The sequence below is a fragment of the Rana temporaria genome, chromosome 2 (assembly GCF_905171775.1).
Source record: "Rana temporaria chromosome 2, aRanTem1.1, whole genome shotgun sequence".
NCBI classification, from domain to species: domain Eukaryota; kingdom Metazoa; phylum Chordata; class Amphibia; order Anura; family Ranidae; genus Rana; species Rana temporaria.
Window position 1 is genome coordinate 1,594,811 of NC_053490.1, and position 8,553 is coordinate 1,603,363.

At 46.9% G+C, this 8,553-nt stretch overlaps 1 protein-coding gene across 1 annotated transcript in view; it reads right to left on the reverse strand.

The window, feature by feature from the left end:
* The window catches only part of LOC120928773 (olfactory receptor 52Z1-like), a 17,621-nt gene extending 11,084 nt beyond the window's left edge, over positions 1 to 6,537 (reverse strand). The window contains exon 1 of the mRNA XM_040339763.1: positions 6,454 to 6,537. The gene's annotated coding sequence lies outside the window, so the exon portion shown is untranslated. The remainder of the gene's footprint in view (positions 1 to 6,453) is intronic.
* Positions 6,538 to 8,553: the final 2,016 nt, after the last annotated feature.

The window sequence follows — 8,553 nt, forward strand, 5'->3', positions numbered from 1 at the left end:
GCTAGTTTTATCAGAACGAGCGCTCCCGTCTCATAACTTGCTTCTGAGCATGCGCGGGTTTTTAACGTTGTTTTAGCCCACACACGATCATTTTTTTCAACCCGAAAACCGACATCGTTTAAAACGTCGTTAAAAAATGCACCATGTTCGAATTTTTTTTTGTCGTTTTTCAGAACCCGAAAAATGATGTAAGCCCACACACCATCATTTTAAATTACATTTTTTTTAAAACGTTGTTTATTTCATGCTGAAAAATTATTGTGTGTACACGGCATAAGAGAGAGGGGGAGAGGAGGGGGCTGCGAGAGATAGAGGAGGGGGCTGAGAGATAAAGTGGGCACTGAGACAGAGGGAGTGAGAGAGAGGGGGGTTGAGAGAGGGGGTGTGAGAAAGAGAGGGTGGGGCAGATCCTCAAAGAAATTACGCCGGCGTATCTCTTGATACGCCGTGTAATTTCGAATTTTGCGCGTCGTATCTTTGTTTTGGTATCCACAAAACAAGATACATACAACATCTGTGTTAGATCCGACAGGCGTACGCCTTAGTACGCCGTCGGATCTAAGATGCAATTTTCCGGCGGCCGCTAGGTGGCGTTTCCGCATCGATTATGCACATTAGCTATTTCCGACAATCCACGCTTTTTCCAGCGTATAGTTAAAGCTGCTATATGGTGGCGTATTCAATGTTAAGTATGGCCGTTGTTCCCGCGTCTAATTTTGGAGTGTGGAGGGTGGAGTGTGAGAGAGGGGGCTGAAAGACCTGGAGACAGAAGGGGGCTAAGAGACAGAGGCGACGTGAGAGAGGGTGGGTAAAAGAGCGCGAGGTGTGGAGTGTGAGAGCAGGGGGTGAGAGGTGGAGTGTGAGAGCAGGGGGTGAGAGAGAGAGGTGGAGTTTGAGAGTGGGGGTTGGATGAGAGACAGAGGGGGGTGAGTGTAAGAGAGGGGGAGTGAGTGAGATAGAAGGGGGCTGGGAGAGGGGTGGAGTGTGAGAGAGGTGGGTGAGAGAGAGTGGGGCTGAGAGAGGAAGTTGGTGAAAGAGCAGGAGGTGAGAGAGAGAGGTGGAGTTTGAGAGTGGGGGTTGGATGAGAGACAGAGAGGGGTGAGTGTAAGAGAGGGGGAGTGAGTGAGACAGATGGGTGCTAAGAGAGGGGTGGAGTGTGAGAGAGGGGGATGAGAGATTGGGGGCTGAGAGAGGAAGTTGGTGAAAGAGCAGGAGGTGAGAGAGGGATGGAGTGTGAGAAAGGGGCTGAGAGGGGGGTTGGGTGAGAGATAGAGAGGGGGTGAGTGTAAGAGAGATGGGGGAGTCAGAGAGACAGGGGTGGAGCTCAGCTATGAGGAAAGATTAGAGGCAGGGCCAATGCAAGGGCACTCACGGGCACTGCCCAGGGGCCCCAGGTACATGGGGGCGGGCCCACAATAATCTTGCATTACATCATACTTGCCAACTGTTCCGGATTTGCTGGGACAGTCACGCTTATTACTAAACTGTCCCGATCGTGTCCCGGGAAGTGTCCCAGAACCTGTACTCTGCCCTTCTGATCCCAGTGTTGACCCCCCCCCCCCCCTGTACTGGGCCCTTTGTGTTGACCAGTCTTTGATCTATTGAATGTTTTCCTTTTGTAAAAATCGATTTAATTGAAAGTACTGATGAATAAATGTTAAATTCTATATCAACTATTTATACTTTATTTCTTGAAAGTAGGTGTGTAAATTGGGGCAAGCTGGTAGGGGCCCCAGTGCATTACCTTGCCCAGGGGCCCATGATGCTATTAAGACAGGGCCCTGATTAGAGGAACTGAATTCATTCTCTCCTGAGAAGAGGAGAATAAGGGGGGATATGATCACCATGTACAAATATATAAGAGGTCCATACAGTGGACTTGGTGTTGAGTTATTCACTTTACGGTCATCACCGAGGACAAGGGGGCGCTCTTTACATCTAGAGGAAAAGAGATTTCACCTCCAAATACGGAACGGTCTATAAAGACGTAAATACAAAGTATGACCCTTCAGAGGTCCGTGACTGGCCGGTTTATGTTCTCACCCTCCGGGACGTCTTGCTGTCTATCTATAGAGAAGATCTCTACAGACCACAATAGACTGAGACAAAGAAAAATGTAAACGGAATTTTTAAAATGCCTTTAGAGAGGTGTGAGAAGCTTGGGGTGTAGCGATGAGGCCTGGGGGGTGGGGGGTGGAAGGGGCCCCATTAAGGGGGGTAAAACCCCTTCCCGGGGCTGAAGTGTTTAATTTACATTTTATTTTTTGAGTATTTCCATAAGAAACATAGAAAGAAAATACAACAGAGAACAATTTAAGTGTAAAGACAATGGCAACAGTTTATTTTCAAGCCGTAATACAAAAGATCAAAAAAAAGATTCCAAAGTAAGAGAGAAAAAGAAGAAAATACAAATTGAAAGATATAATACATAAAATATTCTTTTGTTATTCTATTTACTATTTCAATGCATTGACTTTGACCCGCCCTGATCTTTATTTATTTATTTTACACACACTTTCCTTTGGTTGTTAAGGGGCGGGACCAGGAAGCCGACACCGACGCTTCCTTAACAACCGATGACTCATCAGCTGTCAGCAGGATTCCTCACTGACATATGAATGGATATAAAGGAATGGCAGGCAAAAAAAATGTAAGAAAAAAAACCTGCGTTGGATCCCCCCCAATCAAACGCGTCCCTTCGGGTCTGTTATGGATTTTATATAACACAGTGTATTGAAGTGGTTAAGGGGAACTCTGTGCCAAAATTTAAAAAAAAAATGGCGTAGGGGTCCCCCCAAAATCCATACTAGCACCTTCAGGTCTGGTATGAATTTGAAGGGGAACCTTACACCAATTTTTTATTTTAAATGACGTGGGGTCCCCCCCCCCCAAGAATCCATACCAGACCCCTGTCTGAGCACACAGCCTGGGAGGTCAGGAAAGTGGGGGGCAAGCACCTCTCCCCCCCTCCAAAACCATACCAGGCCACATGCCCTCAATATGGCCCCAAAGCACCTTGTTCCCATGCTGATGGGGACAAGGGCCTCATCCCCACAACCCTGGTTTTGGGGGTCTGCGGGTGCGGGGGGGCTTATCAGAATCTGGAAGCCCCCTTTAACAAGCAGGCCCCCAGATCCCGCCCCCTTCCCTATGTGAATGAGTATTGGGTACCGAGTACCCCTATCCATTCACCAAAAGAGTATCAAAAAGTAATAAAAACACAGAGAAAGTTTTTGACTTTCCTTTATTAAAAAAAAAACAACAACTTAGATCTGCCTCACACCACCCACCACACTGCCGAACCCCCAAAAAAAGCTCTGCCTGCGATAAAAGCTAACCGCCGGCTGTTTGCTCCTCTCTCTAACAGTTCTTAAAGCGGTTCTCCACCCTAAAGTGGAGTCCCGCTGATCGGAACCCCCCCCCCTCCGGTGTCACATTTGACACCTTTCAGGGGGAGGGGGGTGCAGATACCTGTCTAAAGACCGGTATTTGCACCCACTTCCGGCCCGGCATTCACGGGCAAAAGACGGGCATTCCGTCACCTCCCGTCACCCCCCCATTGTGTGCTGGGAACACTCGGCTTCCAGCACACAGCGGGAGCCAATCGGCGGGCGCGGCGCAACTCGCGCATGCGCCGTAGGGAACCGGGCAGTGAAGCCGCAGAGCTTCACTTCCTGGTTCCCTCAGCGTGGATGGCGGGGGGAGCAGCAGAGAGACGAGCGATCGCTTGTGCTCTGCTGCGATCGGCGCTGGACTCCAGGACAGGTAAGTGTCCTAATATTAAAAGTCAGCAGCTGCAGTATTTGTACCTGCTGGCTTTTAATATGTTTTTCCCCATGGCACATCCGCTTTAAATAGGTAAGGGGCGGGGCCACCCGGTGATGACACCTGGAGGCACAGCCCTGCCCACTGTGATATCAGCGACCGGTGCGTGCTCTGGAAGAAGATATCGCTTGATTTGTAATTGTCTGAAGATTGTCATTATAATACAGCTGATTATTATGTATTGATCATTGGTAATAATTTGGGCCCCTGGACCCTGGCGTCATGACGTCACCCTAAAATAATATATTTGTTTCTGGATAGAGAGCTCTATTGGTCAAAGATCATCAGATCTATTTTCTATACAATATAAACACACACCTATATATATTACAAACATTGTCGTTGCATATACATTGTATTACATTTTTTTTCTAAAGTTTATATAAAGTATATCTAAAGTTTATTTGAAGTTTATCTAAAGCTATGAAAAAAAGAAGGGGGGCACTCACATCGCCACGTCCATAGATTTGAGAGGGAACAAGAAAAAAGAAGGGTACTCAAAGAGTAACCAGAGACCTGGGGGCAGATCCACATACCTTGGCTGCGCCTGGCGCAGATGTGAGACACACTACGCCGCTGTAACTTACCTGGCTTTGGTTTGAATCCTTAATGAATTTGTGCCGTAAGTTACGGCGGCGTAGTGTATCTCTCGCGGCGGATTTCAAATTGGGCAGGTAGGGGGCGTGTTTCATTTAAATGAAACGCGTCCCCACGCCGAATGAACGGCGCATGCGCCGTCCGTAAAACTCCCAGGGTGCATTGCTCCAAAAGACGTCGCAAGGACGTCATTGTTTTCGACGTGAACGTAAATGGCGTCCAGCCCCATTCACGGACGACTTACGCAAACGACGTAAAATTTTCAAAATTAAGCGCGGGAACGACGGCCATACTTAACATTGAGTACGCCACCATATAGCAGCTTTAACTATACGCCGGAAAAAGCCGAACGGAAACGACGTAAAAAAATGCGACGGCATGTCGTACGTTCGTGGATCGGCGGAAATAGCTAATTTGCATACTCGACGCGGATTACGACGTGAACGGCACCCAGCGGACGCCGAAAAATTGCATCTAAGATCCGACGGCGTACGAAGTAGTACCCCTGTCGGATCTAACACAGATGCCTTCGTATCTTGTTTTGGGGATTCAAAACAAAGATACGACGCGCAAAATTTGAAATTACGCGGCGTATCAAGAGATACGCCGTTTAATTTCTTTGAGGATCTGCCCCCTGGACTTTAGAGGCATAGAAAACAATGGAGAAATTGAAAAAAAAAAAAGAATATTTATTGAGAAAAATACATGATATAAACAGAGCATTCAAAAACAGTTAAAAATCATATAAAGTGATACAGATTGTACAGTGAGCCCTTGTGCGTCAACACGTTTCACCGTTAGGCTTTATCAGGACACGTTCAAGGTTCTAAAGATAGCAAAAGAAGAAAACAAATCTCGAAGTCTGAAATGAAACATATTTGAATTACAAATCCGATAAATATCATATACGTTAATACATATAAAAAGCCTAACGGTGAAACGCGTTGACGCACAAGGGCTCACTGTGCAATCTGTATCGTTTTATATGATTTTTTAACTGTTTTTGAATGCTCTGTTTATATCATGTATTTTTCTCAATAAATATTGTTATTTTTTTTTTTTCAATTTCTCCATTGTTTTCTATGTCTCTAAAGTCCGGTCTATGGTTACTCTTTGAGTTCCCTCCCTTTTTCTTGTTCCCTCTTATATCTAAAGCTAAAATCCATTTTTTTTGTTCCTTTTAATAAAGGGGATAAAATGTTTATTTTTTTCTCCATGTCCCATTGTGAAGACTTTCCCTCACTTCCTGTCTTAGAAACAAAACAGGAAGTGAGTTTTACCCAAAAAGGAAAATCTTCAGTTGTCACTGGAACAAGTATCCCAATTGGAAGATTCCTCCTCTTCTGTTGACAACTCAACATTTTTCCCCAGAATGTTCCTCAGAACATAACGAAGGGACAGGTCTTCACAGTGGGCACATAAACGGCAATAAAACACTACAGAGGGTCCAACCCTTCCACCCTGCACCCAAAACTCAAGACAAATCAGATAGAATGTTATGGGAAGAGTGTTGGGGGTTCCCTAGGTGCAGAGAAGCTTGGTTCAACCAATCCGATCCATCCTTTATGTGATGTCACCAGTTTCTGGGCAGATTTAACAATTCTGATGATTTATCGCCCTCTCCCCACATATCTTTAAATACCCATAATCATTCCACACACCGATCACCACATGGAGGGGCTCGGTGAAGGTGGCGGTGAAGGTGCAGATGTGTGTGACGGGGACAGTCGGATTATAAAAGGAGATCTTCCCGGCCTCGTAATCCAGATACATCCTGATTATCTTATAGTAAGGCTGGCAAATGTACACGTGTTCATTCTTTTCATGTAATCCCCAATTACTGTACCTGTGTATACCCCAGTATTTGTTCTTGTGTTCCCCTAGGTCAGGGTGGTCCCATTGGGAACATATTTCAGGTTTCCAGCTCCTCTTTACACTGGGGTAACACATCCCGATATCCCAATAACCCGATCCCCCAACCTCCACCTCCCAGTCATGCCGCCCTGCGGAGAAACTCTGACTGCTCATTACCTGAGAAAACTTACACCTCTTTGGTGTTTCTGGAAGATTCCTGTCTGGTGATGGAAAGGCAGTCACAGTTTTCCCGTCTTCTGAGATTTGTAGCTGATCACCAGCTGTGCTTTCATCCAGAAACCTGTCTCCAGCACCCTCCATCCTGTTATTTATCCCAGACATGATATCAGATAATCCTGTGTGCAATGTGTGTGAGATCCCAACCATGTCCAGATCCCTGAGGTTATCACGTCTCTCCCGGTCCTCATCATCTCCATCCTCAGTATCACACAAGTCCCCAGTCTCTGATTTCTGTAGGACAATCAGTGGATCCGTCATGTTGCACAGATCCTCGATGTCACCCATCTTCCTGGACAGCTCCTCCTTCTTTATCTCCAGCTCCCGGGTCATTTCCATTATGGAGACGGAGATCTTCTCTGCCTGCCCGGAGATTTCCCCCAGGACTTTCTTCTCCAGGTTTCCAAACAGGACAGTGATCTTTGATTTCTCCCCATCTGCTTTGTCCATCACTTTCCTCTGGTGTTCCTGAAGATGTAGAATTCTTCTCACCGCCTCTTTTTTCTTTGTCTTCAGTTTTTGGTGGAAGGATTTCATCTTCTTCTTCTTCCTTTCAGAAGCCGCGGACAACATCTTCACCTGGTGGCCGTGGTGAGCTCCATCCAACCTGCAGGCCAGACAGATACAGGCGCCATCCACACTGCAGTAATACTCCAGGATCTTCTTATGGACGGAGCATTTCCTGCTCTCCAGGGAAGTGGTGGGGTCACATAAGACGTGTTCTGGTGACTTGCTGTGGACTCTCAGGTGTTTATCACACAGAGAAGCTTCACAGAGCAGACAGGACTTCACAGCCAGTACAGGAGAGTCCACACAGTGAGTACAGAAGACCTCGGACTTCTCCTCGTCTGGCTGAGTAGACCGGAAGTTCTCCACAATGTTGCACAGAGTTATGTTCCTGCACAGTGCAGGCCGAACAGGGAACTTTGTTCTGCATTCGGGACAGGAATACCCTCCAGACCTCCCCTGTGTATCCAACACACGATCAATACAGACCCGGCAGAAGTTGTGTCCACATGTCAGGATTACAGGATCTGTATAAATGTTCAGACAGACGGAACAGTCCAGCTCCCTCCTCAGATCAGCAGACGCCATCGATAAGAGCAGAAGAATGAAGTGATCGTCTTCGATACTCAGAAAGAATGTAGCTGGGAGTGATCTTCATTTCCTGCTGAGAATGAGGAGGAGGAGCTGACTGGCTGTGTGTATAGAGACTTTGCATACTTTACAAGTGAGAACGGGCCAAAGACAGGAATGGCAACAATGTGTCTGCCTGGAGGGGGTCACCTCTCTCTCATCTTATATGTCAGAGGTATGAATTGAAATTCATGGAGGATCGGTCAATGAGGCTTTCTTCTAGTGGAGGTTTGAATCTCATGTTTGTGCTGTGACTAATGCCCCCGTACACACGACCGGGTTTTCCGACGGGAAAACTGCCAAACCCTCTGACCAAATAAAAAGAGAACCAGCTCTCTTTTTTCCCGCCGGGATTCCCGACTGACTTTTCCCGTCAGAAACCCGGCCATGTGTAGCAGAAAATGGCAATTTTTGGCCGTTTTCCTGTGGGGAAAAGCCCCGATGGAGCATAAACATGGTCGGGATTCCTGAGGAAAAGCTCTCATCAGAGATTTCCAGACGTGAAAACCGATCTTCTGTACAGGGAAAAAGTAGAGAGTAGGTTCTCGGTTTTCCCCTCGGGATTTCCGACGGATCTTTTCTCATTGGGAATCCTGTCGTGTGTACGAGGCATTAGACCTTTCACATCACAGACCTCCATTCACATTACGTTCTCTCCCCCTTTCGCATCAAAGTCTCCCCTTTACATCAGTGCCCAAATCACAGTCCTCCCTTTATATCACAGACCCCTGCCCCTTCTCTCACAGTCCTCCCTTTATATCACAGACCCCTGCCCCTTCTCTCACAGTCCTCCCTTTATATCACAGACCCCTGCCCCTTCTCTCACAGTCCTCCCTTTATATCACAGACCCCTGCCCCTTCTCTCACAGTCCTCCCTTTATATCACAGACCCCTGCCCCTTCT